Source organism: Strix uralensis, chromosome 15 (assembly GCF_047716275.1).
Source record: "Strix uralensis isolate ZFMK-TIS-50842 chromosome 15, bStrUra1, whole genome shotgun sequence".
NCBI classification, from domain to species: Eukaryota; Metazoa; Chordata; class Aves; order Strigiformes; family Strigidae; genus Strix; species Strix uralensis.
In genome coordinates this window covers 15,449,730-15,465,434 of record NC_133986.1, presented here as the reverse complement: position 1 = coordinate 15,465,434, position 15,705 = coordinate 15,449,730, and the positions used below count along the sequence as shown (strand labels likewise).

General features: G+C 37.1%; 1 protein-coding gene across 10 annotated transcripts in view; it reads left to right on the top strand.

The window, feature by feature from the left end:
* Positions 1–15,705, top strand: part of SOX6 (SRY-box transcription factor 6) — a 375,192-nt gene that overhangs the window by 282,564 nt on the left and 76,923 nt on the right. The window lies entirely within an intron of this gene.

Genomic DNA, 15,705 nt, shown 5'->3' with positions numbered 1-15,705 from the left:
TTTTTTCTTTTTTTTCAGACAGTGTGGTGCTGACAATACGATAAATTGCAAACTCTTTTAGCTTCTGTATTTAGGTAATCTCAACCTTTCTATGCATTAAGCTGGTCAGATGCCAGGCATGGTCAGGAGCCCTGGTTTGGTCATTTATTTATTTTTGGCATATGTAGAATGAAATGTTGTGAAAGAAAGATTTATGTGCCATATTATTAGCTAGCTTTTTGTGGCAAGAAGTTTTTAATTTCACAAGAAAAGACACAACAATGTCATAAATAATGAAGAAACAGTCAAAAGCTTTCAGAGTTAAAATGTGTGGAAAGGAAGTGACAGTGAACATGAGAGGAAAGGCCATTAAAGATGCATGTAACTATTTGCAAGTAAACCTTTGAAACCCCAGTTTGAGTTCGGTTAGAGTTGAGTTCAGATGAGAAGTAGGAATAAATTGTGCCTAGACTAGCAAAGTACTGCCATGTTAATATCCAAATTTCTACTTTGCTTACCCTTCTGCAATTATATAATTTTTCAGAGGGACCAAAGCAAATTAAAAATCTCATCTTTACCCAGTGCTGATATTTTTCTTACCAAGTTAACTTAGGATAAGTGAGAATGGAACCAGAACTCATTGTTCATTGATGGTTCAGAACTGGTAAAAAAGACCCCTTGAGTTTCTGTCTGACCAAACCCACCATCAAAACTTGAAAAGAGAACACTCTGACACTGCAGGGAAAGATCTCCTAAAAATACTTTCGGGTCATGATAGTATTATGTTAAGACTGTACCTTGGATAGGCTTCAAATCAAAGGGGAGTTTTTCAAAAGGAAAAATAGCAGATATCCTTTGAAAATCTGTATTTGAATACTTATTGAAGCAAAAGTCTCATTAGCTTTAGTTGAGAAAAAACTTCAGAAATCAGCTTTGTGAAGAGAGACTATTTTTGCTACCTTTGAAATACAATACAACAAATAGTGAGCCTACAGAAGACTAAGGCAAAAAGGGATAAAAACTGTTCAATTGCAACAGAAACAGGGTCTAAACCACAAACATTCCTGATTTTTTTCTGTTACAAGATCCATTTGTAGCTTGACCCACAGATCTCTTTGCCGATCAGCTGTGATCAGAACCTACAGCAATAGTACAATCTCATTAATTGGCAGAAATGATAGACTGAGCTGTTAAACATGACAAGCACAATTAGAGAGAAAAGAAAACAACCAGCAAAGAAAGTGGTGTTAATAAATTCAGAAACAGCTGTGTGCTCAAGGGGCCAGAATTTCCCTTCAGATATATTTGTTGTAAAAGAGTTTTTTTGTTTGTTCCCCCACTTTCTATTTGATTTGAATTTCACCTTTTTGGGATTTCAAAACTTTTAATGTTTCATGGTCATAAAGTCTGTTTCATGGTCATGGTGTTAGCGTACTTAACCTTCAGCTGATACCTGCTTATCTGATTGTCAAATTGGTGAGCTAAATTTTATTTACTCCTACTATTAATATTCTCTTTGTGTAAATTCCCTAAGTGTTCCTAAATGAACACTTATTTGGGTGTGTTTCTTGGAGGGAATTTGTTGTTATACCTGATGCGTCATGAAGACTGTTAGGGGTGTAACGTTTCAGCTCATTTTTCCGTCTTTGCTTCCCTTCCCCCTTCTTTCTCTGTTTTGCTTCCTTTCTTCCATGTACTCCACCCACTTATTTATTTACATGAACGCTGTGACCATGGTATCTGAGTATTTCCCAAGTGCTTAAAAATACTGATCGCAGAACTAATCTCTGTTCTGTTCAGCCAGTGGGAGAACGAGCTAATTCATTTGCAGGTTTGGTTTTGTTTCTACATGTGAGTATGTGTGATACCTATGTTTGGAGAACTTGGGGAAGGAAAGCTATTTCAATTAAAAGAGCTTTGCAGTAGCTCTAACATTTCAGCTTTACCAGGGCATTTTTATTAGTTCCAAAATTATATTCCGTAATCCATATCCAGCTGCAGTGGAAGCTCTGTCAGCTTCAAGTTTATAATCTCTCCTCTTTCCTCATTTATGTTTTTTTGAACGTGCTTCAGGTAGGAGCTAGCAGCAATTTTGTGTTCTCATCTTTCTGTGTGTTAGAACAACTTTTATGGAAGCTCAGAATCTAATAGCACAGAAAACAATTTACTCTCAGGTGCATCATGTAACGACAGCAATTATTCCACAGAGGATGTTTCTCCAGCAGGCAATTTGTAATTAATGATTTGCCCATCTTATTCAAGCTATTTAGCACATTGGTATCAAAATGTATTTTCTCTGAATTGTATGTCTGTGCTCACCAGTGGATTATGTGCCTCCATGAGTTAAAAAATTTTATTGAAATCATATCTAGGAATTTCTCAAGTAACTAGTTTTACTCTCATGGGCCTTGCATTTAAAAAAAAAATAAAATTAAATTAAAATTAAATTCTTCTTCAGCAACAGACCTGTTTGACCCATCTACTCTAAAGATTTTGAATCACATTAATCAGCTAGTGGTAAAATACCATTAATATTCAGTTGCAGCTTTTAGTATCCTGACAGAAAGTAGTAATTACCACACATTTATGCCAGTCTGTGTTCCTGAAGTGGTGGCTTACTCTGGTTTGGGTTGACATCAGCTTATTTTTATCTGTATACTGATCTCACGAGGCTGGCATTGATGATGTTGTTGACAAAAAGACTTAAAACTCTGTGTTCCACACTTCCCATTGACAGCTCAGCCCCATCTCACCAGTTTCCTCAACAACTTGGCCAAGATTTAAATAATATGTGTGATAGGACCAAGCCTTTTAGGACTCCCAAAGCGCGGGAGGGTCTTGCTGATGAGGGAGCAGTTCTCTAGGTATGGCCTAAGAAGAAGAACCAAGCTATTTCTGTTCACCCCTCCAGCTTCAAACATCTGTGAGTGAATCCCATCAAATCAACCTTCTGCTAGATAGTTTACAGATATATTACCAAATACACCTGTAGCAGGTATGCACCGTGGTGTGTGAACCAGTTCTGATGCACGTGTGTAACAAAAGCGTGTTGCTTTAATTAATCAGTGTGAGCAGGAAAACCTGTCAATAATTTACCCTTTGATCCTCTTTTTTATACCCAACTTCTCTGGAGTTTTTCCCCTTTTCCATTTCCCTGGATTTTTTCCCTAGTTGTCAGATGATTGCACTGATATTAACAGATTCTAGACGTGCGTGCCCAGTAATTTTGCTAAATGGGAGAACTTGATGATGAAATGGGTTTTCCCAGCTCTCGTGGTGTTGGTAACACCAGTTACTGAGAAGTCTCAGCGGTGGCAGAGATGGCACCTATATGTCCTTGCTTTCAAACAAGGGAAGTTACTATATGCTCTTTATTGTTTAAAAAAATCTGTCTTCATTCTTAGATATTTCTCCAAAGCAGTTTATGTGGTAAATAAGGAAATGTTGCAACTCTCTCAACCACAACTGATAAACTGTTGATAGAAATGGAAGCACTACAATGATGCTAGCTGAGTTATTCCCAAACAAAGTGAGCTCTAGGAAAAAAAGTAAAACAAAAAAGCTTTCGCTCATGACTCTTTCCCCAAACTATTTGTGTAATTTGTCCTTCAAAATTTATCGCTTATAACACTAATGAACCTTGGCAGGTCTTAACTATAGTTGCAGCTGTGTTCTTGAAGCCTAAAGTTTTTATAATCCATTAAAAAAAATTTAAATTTTAAGTAAACACATATTTGTCTATTTCTTTTCTCCCCTCCCATCTCATCCTACTCCTCCATACTCTCTTCTCATTGCAGATGAAGTAAATGACCTTTTTTTATACTGCTGGGTGCGGATCCAGTGCGCTGCTGAAGCATTGCACAGTCTGCCTCAGGGGCACAATATTAGTTGAGGGAAGGCCAAAGAATGCTATTTTTAGTTGAACAGTTCAGCAGATGGAGGCATGAATACTCATATATCTGAAGGTTGAGGGGTTTGAACCATTAATTTTGATAATGTATTTAACCCTGGGAACAATCAGAAACTGTAACTCTAAGGTTACAATGCTTTTGACCTTTAGAGAACAGAGGGCACTCGGTACAGTAAACAATATATTACATTTCTACTTATTCCAATTCTCTCACACATATAAATTTCAGGACATAGTTGACATTTGCTTTCCTCAGCTATTTTAGTGCTGGTCCTTAAAGTAAGTCAAGAAGAATGTTCAGGAAAGAGGCCAATGTAATGCGACAGTCATGTAAATATGGCCTTTAAATAGCTAAGATGTTAAATGTGGCCTTTTATGAAGAAATATTATTCTCAGGAACTAGAATCTTGGTGACTTATTATTTCAATGAAAAAGTTGTTTTAGTGGACTGCTGCTCTTACGGAGTTTCCTCTGTATGTTATAACCCTAAAGCAATTTTTTTAGTGGGGCTAATGTGATCTGATAGTGATAGCTCACACTGGAGGTGATTTGGTCCCACTCTGGTACCACATCATGCAAAGTGATGTACCTGCCTTATGTCTTATTAAATGATGCATGCGCCTCTTCAACAAATATAGCAGTTAAATATCACGCAGTTTAAGTATTTCTAATTAAAATATCTCCATGTGTCAGCATATTGGTAATGTATTATTTTAATCCATTTATTTTGTTTATGAAACAGTGACATATGTTTAGATTGTGAAATATATGAGCCTTAAAAATCACTTTATTGAAGAAAATTAATTTCTACAATGCTGTCTCAGTAATGTGTTCACTCACCCAGTCAGTCACTGGCAGGGCTGCCAGTCTTAATGTTGGTTAGACACAGTTTAACAGTTTTATCTGACATAACTCTCTCGGATGTAGGCAATAATAATTTTTTCAAATGCAAAAACTACAGGGTTTTCCTTTTTTTTTTTTTTTTTAACATGACTAAGAATGGGGATTGGGTAAATGTGAAAGAGATTTGGTGAGACCAATCAAAATTAAAAACAGCTAGTTACCTTTTCAAAGTTAGACACTGTAATTTGTTTGTCAGCGGGTAGATGTTTGGGTCAGCACTGTGAGTGAGTGACTGTCAGCGGGAATTCCTACAAGACAAGTAATTTCCCTCAATGTATTACTGACAGATTGCTCACTTCTTCGAATCACTAGAGAAAACAAACTTAATATTGTTACAGGCAGAGTTTCTGTCTTCATTAGCCTTATAGAATGATTTTATCTAGCATTCAAAGACTACTGAGCTCTAGGTGGGCATATTTTAAGAGAATGTTGCTTATTATGATACAGTGAATAGTGGCCTAAATTAAGGGAACGGTGTGTGCAAATTTCAGTATACGGAAGTAGTAAATTAAATATTTTGGTCCTTTTCTTATGTAGAAATTTAGTTGTAGCAGAGGAAGGAAAGAGGTCGAAGGAGGATTTTATTAGGGGTCTGAGAGACCAAGCAAGCCCTTTAATAAAAATAAAATTAAAAATATGCCAACCTTGCAATACTTAGGAAAATTTAATTAAAATCAATGAAATAGTTACACTTGTGCCTTTCCCCACTTGAATGTTTATGTCTCTGTATATAATATCTGTGTTATCAAGTTGAGTTATATCAGTGGCAGTATCAATGAAAATGATGTCATTGAGTCAATATTTTACCATATGACCTCCTTTCTTTGCAGAATTTCTTAATAATCCATCTTTTCCTACTCCTTCTCAGCATAAGCCCTGAATGATCTGGCAAAGTGATTTTCATCAGGAAAAGACAGCGCATCAACACTGAGACTTTTTGCAGTAAAATACCAATTCTGATGAAATTTTTGCCAGGAGGATTTTCCAAGTTCCCCAATAATGGCATCCCTGGTCAAAATGTGAGGGAGTCTCCCTATTCTCTTCAAGTTAGTAAAAATAGACAGACAAACAGACAAACAAAACCATTAGCTAGAGTAATCAGCCTGGTACAGCAGCATTGCAGCTGCAAGACCCTTTTCTCACCCATTTAATTCCCTGCGTCTCCAATGACTGCTTTAAACAGCATGTCTTTGTTACTCTCATTCTTGCCTAATGGAACAGTGTCACATTATTTAATAAAAAATTTATAGGAATGTTTAGGAAAGAGACAGTTTCTATAGTCTGTAGCAGTACTAGTACTTGTCTCGGATGTGGCAAGGCTAAGTCCAGTCCTGGGCTTGTCTTTCCTCCCATTGCAGGAAGGACACCAGCCACCAGCCTGTCACCCAGGCTGTTTCTGTTCCATTCAGATGACCAAGCCCAACTCCACCTTGGGAAGTGCTCTTGTCCTGCACCAGCTCTCCTCTCCCAAGAGGGAAGACTTTTCAATCTGGCATCTGGGGATCAGGGTCCTGGCATGATTTGCATCTTTTGCACCTTTAGATCTTACCAAGCAGGACAGCTGCCTTCTAGGCCCATATGCTGTTCCAGGGAGAGTTTACCTTTGAGATCATAAATGGCACGGACATAAACTCACTTATCAGGAAACCTGTATGTTTAAAGGATGTCATCCTTATAGCAGGGATTGCAGGAGGTTTCCTGTGTCTCTTCAGTCTGTATCAAGGCAGAAGCTTGAGCCCAAGTGACTGGAGGAGGCTAAGCCCCCAGCGTCAACAAGACATTCTCGCTGCCTTAACCACTGGCTGCCCCTCACTGAAAGCCCAGGCTCTATTTTAAAATAATTGTGCTTTGCAAAGCTCCCTCCCTGGGGTATGTATTCACTCAGAAGCCAGTAAGAAGCAAATAAGTTACTGCTGCATTTACTGACAGAGCACCAGAGGCACCGGTACTACAGAGTGCCATCAGGGGACGAGCAAGATTTTTTAAAGCTCTTTTAAAACTGTGGCATCCCTTTGGGGAATAGGCTGACTGTGAGGCATACTCTGAGCTGGCAGCTGGATTCCTTCAAGCTTTCTAGAAATGTATATGGTGTATGCCTTACAGGAATTAGCTGCAAGTGTGAATATGTTTCTGGAATTTTGTTATACTTCTGATAACCATAGAGTAAGCTGCTCAATTTGGCTACAAATTACAAACATGAAGGATTTTTTCCTGTGAAGGTGTTAAAATATTTGAATGTTTAGGAACTTAGCAGCAATCACATTAAAGACAAAAATGCCTTTTAAGTCAGGTCTATACACAAAGAATAATAATACACTTCTGTATCATTCTTTCCTGACTAATTGCTACAGAAAAAGAGAACTTAATAACTCACCTTTCATCTGAAGTAAAAGTTCTAAGAATAATGATGGTTAGAGGAGGCCTTCTAGGTGTAGACATACACACACACATGCACACATGCTCAAAAGAAGCAAAATTCTCTTAAAGATGCATGATATCATCACCTGCCTTATTTTGGAGGGTCTTTGATTAAAAGAGAGTATTCCCTCCCACTGATCCAATTCAGAAAGAAACGGCAATTCATGGAAGATGAGATAGAACTCATCAAATCAGTGTGTAGATATTGCTATCACTGAGTAGAGTCTTTTTAGATGACGAAATAGGAATGGTATTGCCTCCAACGCCCTGCTTGTCTAAAATGTGTGTGTATTTGGTCTCTGATGTTTTTAGAATCCATATGATTGAGAAACTAGAAAAATGTTCTAACTCATAGGAAGTATTGGAATCATCTGTCTATTCTTGAGACTGATCACGAAGGCTGCATATGGTGATGGTGCACAACAGAAGGTTTTGCATATCAGTCCTGAAAAAAGAGACTGGAGGGAGGAGCATCTTAAGGAATACAGGAAGAAAAACACATCATGCTTAAATGCCAGTGTTAAGGGATTATTCAAGACTTAAATGAATCATTCACAAAATCTAGTGAAGTCAACACAATAGAGGATATATTTTGGTATTGTGCAGGATCTACAGCAAACAGCTAAGCATGGAAACAAATGAAGTATTTCAGGTGCAGGAATAGTGAGTGTGTTGTCATGTCCACTGGCATTTTTGGAAGTGAAGTGAGAGATAAGATGTAAAGTCCTTTCAAAAATGTTGCATCATTTGTCCTACACACTAGAAAGAGTGACCAGATTTAAGTAGTCTACAGCTTTATTAAATAACGCATCTGTGAATTATCCATAGTAATTCATCCAGTACAGACCATCTCTTCTGCTGCATTCTTCAACACCGAGGGGAGGGCTAAACTGAAGCCTCATAACCATTTTAATCTGGTCCCAGCACCATTGCTGAAATATCATCACCCCACTGCAGTTCAGAAAGCATGGCAGGCATATGCCAAATTCACATTTACTTGTGTAAAATACGTCAACTTACAATGAATTTGTAATAGTAAGTTCCCAGTTACCTGGTTTTGAGGTGCAAATGTGAATTTTATTTAGATGTAACTTTCATAAGCACATTTGAATATATTTTGCATAATTTTGTGTGCACTTTCTTTAAGGAAATTATTTAATTTTGCTTGAAGGTGTATGAAAGTTCTAAATATACAGTAAAAGATCAGTGTGAGAGATCTGCTAAGCAGCCTGTAAAGCACAATTATTTCTAATGCTTTAAAATACCTGTAAACTGGGCTTGTTTTCTGCTTCACAAAGAAAACATTTCACTGTTTTCTGCATTTAAATATACATTTTAAATATGTTGACTTATCAGGTAACGCAGCAGGCTGAACAGGGACAAACCATTTTTAATGGTATGTTAATTGAATGGGATGCTAGAGATGCACCTGAGTGACTTTTTTCCCAGATGTGCCCCAGCTGACTGATAAAGCTTCTCCTGATCAGTAGAGCTAGTATATATTTATTATATTCCTGTCTTTGGTCCATTTTTGCTAGTGAAAATAATAGAATGGCTGTGAGCTACCACATGAACTGTCTGTGTCTCTTATAAAAGTAAGAAAACATTACATCTTCAAACCCCAAGCAACACTTTCAAAAATTCAGCTCTTAAACGTAGAGCTGCCTCGGCACCTTCTCACAAGGTGGGGATTCAGACTTGGGAATTGAGAGAGGTAGTTTAAATGGGACTCTTCCTTTTTCCTGACCTGCATCCATTTATTATTGGGATGGTGTCTCATTATTCTGTCATGGAAGCCTGTGGAAATTTAACTGTAGTTCTTTTGTCTCTCAGCATGATTAGCAGTGATAGGTGAGCGTTCAGTTTTCTTGTTCTGTCTACACAGGGAAATAGTGCCATCTTTATATTTGACAATTTCTCCATCTGGCTGGTCAGATGGTGAATGAACTCACCAACCTATGCCAGATCTTAAGAAATATTTCTAGAGAAGGTTTATTGCCACTTATTTTTCCCATGTCCTGATTTCTTTTTCTTATGCCTCTGTTTTAGTGTCTGCTGCCCAGCTGACAAACCTAGAAGGTCTACATTAAAAGCAGCAATCGCACAATCATCTTCTGTCCTGAATTGATTTCATCCCCTGTAGGATTAGGAGAATAATTATGTTTTTAGACCCCTTCAACTAAGATTGTCTACATTACTGGCAATCATACCAGTGACATGGGCATGTGCTTACTAGGAAACTCATTCACCAACTCGTTTCACTCAGCTCAACAAGCAGTTACTCATAATTGCTTGTAATCCTGCTGACATGAGCATGAATGAAACTCCTGATTTCTCTCACAAAGCCCATCTATGTGTTAACATTTTTTTTAGAGAAATATATGAAATTCTGAAATGCAAAATTTGATAAGTTTTGATAGCTATCACCCGTTCAGAAAACTTACTGTAATTAATTTCTTTTCAATCAGACAATTTTATTTCCCTTATCACAGGAGTTCTCCTTAAGCAGCCCCTTCTTTTTATACTAGCTTTTGTCCAGAACACATTTCTACATATAAAGTATGTGAAACTGTCTGAATTCAGGAGTTACTTGCTCTTCATATAGACCTCTCACATTTATTGTTAAACATACTTTATATTAACAGTAAGGAATAAAAACCTGATTTTTGGAAGAGCTTCTAAAGGAATATCAGAAAATGTTCTAAATTCTTTTTATGAATAATTTGATTTACAGTGTCACCAGAGAACGTAGTATTATGGTAGCATAAAGTGAATGAAAAAACTGCTGTCCGATGCAACCATCTGGTTATATTTTCATATTTTCTTGGTAGATCTGGTTATATTTTTATTTTAAATAAGTGCTGCTTATTTGCTTTCCTTGGATACATGAGAAGGAGTTTAAAATACTGGAGCCTTTGTTTTCAGGTATCTTTGGAGCCATGTTTTCTGGTCCTTGCTTCCTTTCCTAGCTGAGCTTGTTACTCTGCTAAATTTAGTGCTATCCACAATTTTGATGAGGTTGAATTTATGCTATAAAAATGCCAAAAGCAAGTTCTAATAGAAGCAAACATAGGAAAATCACGTAAAGATTTATCTTCAACATTTCGCATTTTTTGTTGAATAATGTTATCCACTGGAAACTCAAAATTACTTTTTCAAGCAAGTGCAGTTGTCCTTTCCTGTGACTGGCTTTCTACCAAAGGTATTTAGGCTTAAATGAACTTATATTTTATTTATCTGTTTACTTTTATATCAAATACATAATAGTTTTAAGCAGAGTGTGTCACAGTTATTTTGTAAAATCATAAAAAAAGTTAAAGATTTTTTGCTGATTTCCAAGCTGTGTAGTACAACATACAATCTGGGAGAATCAAAAAGATAAGTCAATTGTGTTCTTTCCTGTGCATGGTAAATAACAGGAGAATTGTGATCAAAAAGTAGCATATCAGTAATCTGACAGCATTAAATGAAGGAATGCAGATCTTTGTGCTTAAAAGAAAGATTTTATTGACATTTCTGCTATCTGCCTGAAGAGAAAATGGCTATAGACATTTGATGAAATTTTTACATATTGTTGCATTCTCATTTTTCTTTATATTTACAATATTTTATTAAAATAGTAGATTTTACTAATGCTCACATTTTATCTTTAATAGGAACACTTCATTGTATTCAGATATACCTAGTTCAGACACCGTAGTAATGCAGTAACTGTACATCCATTTCTGAGCAGCACAAAAATAATGGTGACTTGTTCAGGCTCACAGAGGGTGTGTTTATGGAAGGTCTGAGGGATAATTCCTAGTCTCTGGGTACAGGTGCTCACCCCATGCAGAGGTGGGACACAGAAGTATTTAGTCCCTCCTGCCTTCTGTGCTCCTGGTTTCTGGCACGCAGAGGTGAGCCATGTTCCCAGGATGGCCAGAGAAAAGACTAAGCCAAGAGATTGTGCTGTGAGAGTGCCCCTGCTCTGCAGTTGCAGAGGAAGACTCCTGGTTAAACTACCTTTCATTAAGTCCTCCACTTGAGAAAAAATACAGCAAAAAAAGATGCACTCTCAGTTTGGGCTTTGATCTTGCTTTCATAAATGACTCAAAGAATTTGCATGGTAGAATGCAGCTATTCCATTATTGTTGCTAGAAAAAATACAAGAGAATAGATACACAAAGTGGAAGAGATGAGAACAGTTAGCATTCCTTTATTCCTTGTCTGAACTTAATCTAGATCGACTAAAATGCTTACAGTTTTTGTCATGCCTCAATATGAAATGTCAATGTTTACATATTCCTATCTTTTAGACAAAAGTTGCTTATTGGTTTAGAACTCCTGAATTACTGTCTATAGGAAACTACAAATATTTAATAGATGCCTAAGCTCACCTCATTTTTTGGTATTTTGCATAAAGACCGGTTGTTATAACCACAACAGGCAATTTGTGTTACATATTTCTGTGCTTTTTCTTCTTTTGTCCTTTTCTTACACCGTAAGGAATTAAACCAGGGTAAAATTAGTAAGATGAGAAGTGAAGGTGTTATGGCCTCTTCCTCCATTAGGAGAAAAAATGATAAGCTTATATTGTGTAGAAAGGGTTTGGGTTTTTTTAATTATCACGTTGTCCTTCCTACTATTTGTCTAGAGTTTTAGTCCAGAGAGCTCCATTTGAGACAACAAATGATCAAACTCCAGTTTTGGGGTTCCAAGCATTTTGTGTTAATTTTTGTGTCTGCATAGAGGTTTTTAGTGATATGTACACTGAGCTATGCAACTGCAGTATTTCACTCCCACCCTCATTCAATTCCCTACTTTGTGCGGCAGCCTCAGTGTATTCAGCAGGTTGTATGCCAGCAGATGAAACAGATGTTTTGGCCATACTGGAATGGAGCGGCATGCTGCATCAGGACCTGGATATTCCTCTTGACATCTGGATGCTGCTGGGCTGGGAAGCCTGCCTTGGGCCAGGAGGCTGTAGGAGCCTTGTGGCAGTGAACATAGGGTCCTTGCTGCTCTTTAAGCGATTAGTGCACTGAAGCAGCAATAATGCTAAATTATCGCTTGGTTGCGTTCTTCTAAGGAATCTTGGGACAAAGGGATAGTCAAGGAGGAGTATTTACAGTAAAGTCATGTTCAGAAAGACAAGACTAATTACCATGTATTAAAAAGCTTTCTTTCAACTAATTTAGTAGTAAAATTGTTATGATTACTTTAGGAAACTTTTTACAAAGCAGTAAACAAATAGCTTACAGAAAAACCTCCCTTTCTCATTTAAAATCATTAAGATGAAAAAAGACAATTTCAGCTACTTTCCAATTTCATGGTCTGGTCAAATTGTATGGAACAGACAACAAAATGTGACTGAAGACATGAAACTGAAGGTATACTAATGTTCATGCCTACTAGAGACAAAAATGTGAACTTCTAATAGCTGCAGGGAAGAATATTAGGTATGGAAGCTGTCTGACTTACGCATTGATTCTTTATAGTTTCACTTTATCAAGTTGAAAATTGTGCTGTATGTGCTGCTACAGCCTAAATTGTCTGCTGCAGCACTTTCCTTTATGATGTGTGTTAGTTAAACACAATAGACGTGGTATATTGCATGGAAATAGGTGTTTAATGTTTTGTGATTACTAGCTGTCGGACAAAATAGCATTTAGCACGGATTCCCCCCCCCGCCCCCCCCCCAATAAATTTTCGTTCTTAAGACCAACGTGTTTAAATGAGGGCCCTCCCAAACTGATTACAGCTTTCTGGAGAGCATGAGGTAATATTTTGAAGATGACCAGTTTGTTGCTCTCATTTAACCTCCAGTATTCTAAAGGGGTTATATTTAATTAACACTGGCTAAAGGCCTGACCTGAGAGGCAACCAAAAGTGATTGAACTGCATTTTCAGATCCAGGCTGTAATCTGTTGGGAGAGGAATAATAATAATAAAAAAAAAATTAGAAAGCACCATTTACTGAAATTCTTTCTAACTAAGCTGTATTTCAATGGGCCATTTAATGCTCAGATGGACAAAGGTATTACTTCAGTCATTGAATTGTATCGAACCCTTTCTCAGAGGCCCAGTTTAAAAACTCTACAGGAAAAGTGGCTTAGCATCATATTCTCAGCAGACCAACACTCAGTCTGTTTGGAAAGGATTAAAAAAAAAAAAAAAAAAAAAAGTGAAATGAGGTGAGACACAACCGCCAACTCAGTGAGGTTTTTTGCCTCTCCCTCCAGTCAGTGGCTTCACAAGGGAATTGCTCTTCAGAAAGCAAGAGCTATGCATTCACTACAGAAGGCTTTCAATTTTTATTTTTTTTTTTTTTTTCTGTAGCTGTTACTCTGTTCCCCCTGGTCAGCTTTCGGCTTGCCCTTTGTTCTTTTCTGACATGGCAGAAATATAGTTTTTCTCTGGGGGACTTAGGACCAGTACCTACACTTTATAGGGTTAGATTTTGACTCAGTCACATTGGAAAAAAATAGAAAGTCTCATTTAAATATCACAGACTCTGACACTTGTGAGCCGAGTAGTTATTTTATTTCAATATAGTCAATGTTACATATATTCTATGGTGATATAAGATACCTGTGTACTATCTGAACTTTAATTTTATAAAAATTATAGGATACATTCTTGAATTCATATTTTTTGCAGAGAGCAAACTTTTCTTTCACAATTTTGGTGCTGTCTCATTAAAAATTCTCAGCAGCCTCATAGGGTGATGGGATGACATTATATCTTGGAAACTTGTCAAGGTGCTGTAAAAGTAATAAACCAACAGCTTTATTTCCTAAGGGGAAACAAATACAGTATTACAGAGGCAAACGCCGGGTGCCAAATTATATACATTGTCTTAGCTGGTTGCAGTGATTGATACTTTATTTGAGTTTTAAGCATTCTTTCTTGGCTTTGCCCACAGCTTTACAGTAAACAGGTTGTGAACAGGCAGTTTCTGAGAGATTGTATTTAATTGTCATAATTCAATGAAATCAAAGCTATTTGATTTCTAAGGGGCATGATCTCAGGAACAATGCCTAAATGAGAGTTGCCTGCATTTAGGCAGCAAAACAGATTGAGCTGTTTTGATGGCCATTTCTACTTCATTACGTCAAAGCAGGATGAGGTCAAAAGAACGAGAAATACAGTTCACAAACGGAACAGAAATGATCTTAAGAGCACCTTAATGCACATGTGCCTGAAGGCAAGTTTGTTCTTTATTGCACTCGTGCATACATTTTAGCTCTGTAGCGTTTCTCCAAACTTCATGACTCTAACTGAGAAAGACTTTGGGATGGGATATCTATGGTGTCAGGCCATGATGATAAACAGGGGAGGATAGGCAAAAGTGAGTGAGTGAGTAAGTCTCTAAACGTAGATCTTGCTGCAGGTATCTTCTCATTCCACTTTTTTTGCTTGTTTGGTTTTTGTTGTGTTGTTTTTTGTTGTTGTTTTTTTATTACCAGAACATCAGCATGAGCCTTGGGCCAAGGATCTATTATCTGTAATCCCTTTATTTAAGAATAAGCAATGTTAATAACATTTAAAGAAAAATCAGTCAAATGGTACTTTCTTCTTCAGTTTACATTTCTGATTACATTAAAAATTTAAGTAGATATTTTATAGTTGACAATAGTTATTCAGGCTCTCCCAATACAAGCCCATACTATGATGAATAAAGCAAACTTAAAATAACAGTGCAGGAACTACAGTATGCAAGAATAAGTCAATGTCAAAAAGATCTATCATTTCTTCAGAACACATGCCAATGTGATCGTTTAGTCCATTCATATTTTGAGCAGGACCTATTATATGTGTTGTGGGACTCTTCTTTATCAAGTAACGAAAATCTGCTTCTCCAAAAGAGAAGGCAAGAAATGAAAATATATGAAGAATAGATATGGTTTTGCTAATTATTTTCCCCAGCAGAAGTCTGTGTCTTTGTCACTGACTTATTTAACAGATCCTCTTAACATCTGTCCAGCAGACTGTGGACTTTATTAGCAGACAAGAGACCCACCAGATTTAGAGCCTGCTGGGTGCGTCTTCATCTTCACAGCTGTGGATTAACTCAGACTTTCCAGAAGAGGACAACCATATGGGATAACTGGTGTCATTGGGTAGCTAAAAAAATATGAAGAAACAAATGTCGTCCAAACACAATTCACTGTTTTTACAGCCACAATTACTAGTCTGTTTAAAAAATAAGAAAGGCAGCATTACACTAAAAAAAGAAAATCTATTCATATCTGTGTGGGAACCTAATCAGGCTCTTGTTTCCAATGACGATGGCTCCACAGTCACACCAGGTCTGCGACAAGAATGCTCCTTTTGTGTGCCGATAATGTGGAAGCGATAAAATTTCCTATAAGGGACATATGTGTTTACATCATGAGATGTGTTATTTGACAAAACGCTTTGTTCTCTGCATATTTTCCACACAGAGTTTCATGCTGGGTTGTTTTGCTGGAAAGCTTTGATTAGCTAGAATTAGTTGCTGAAGTAAAATA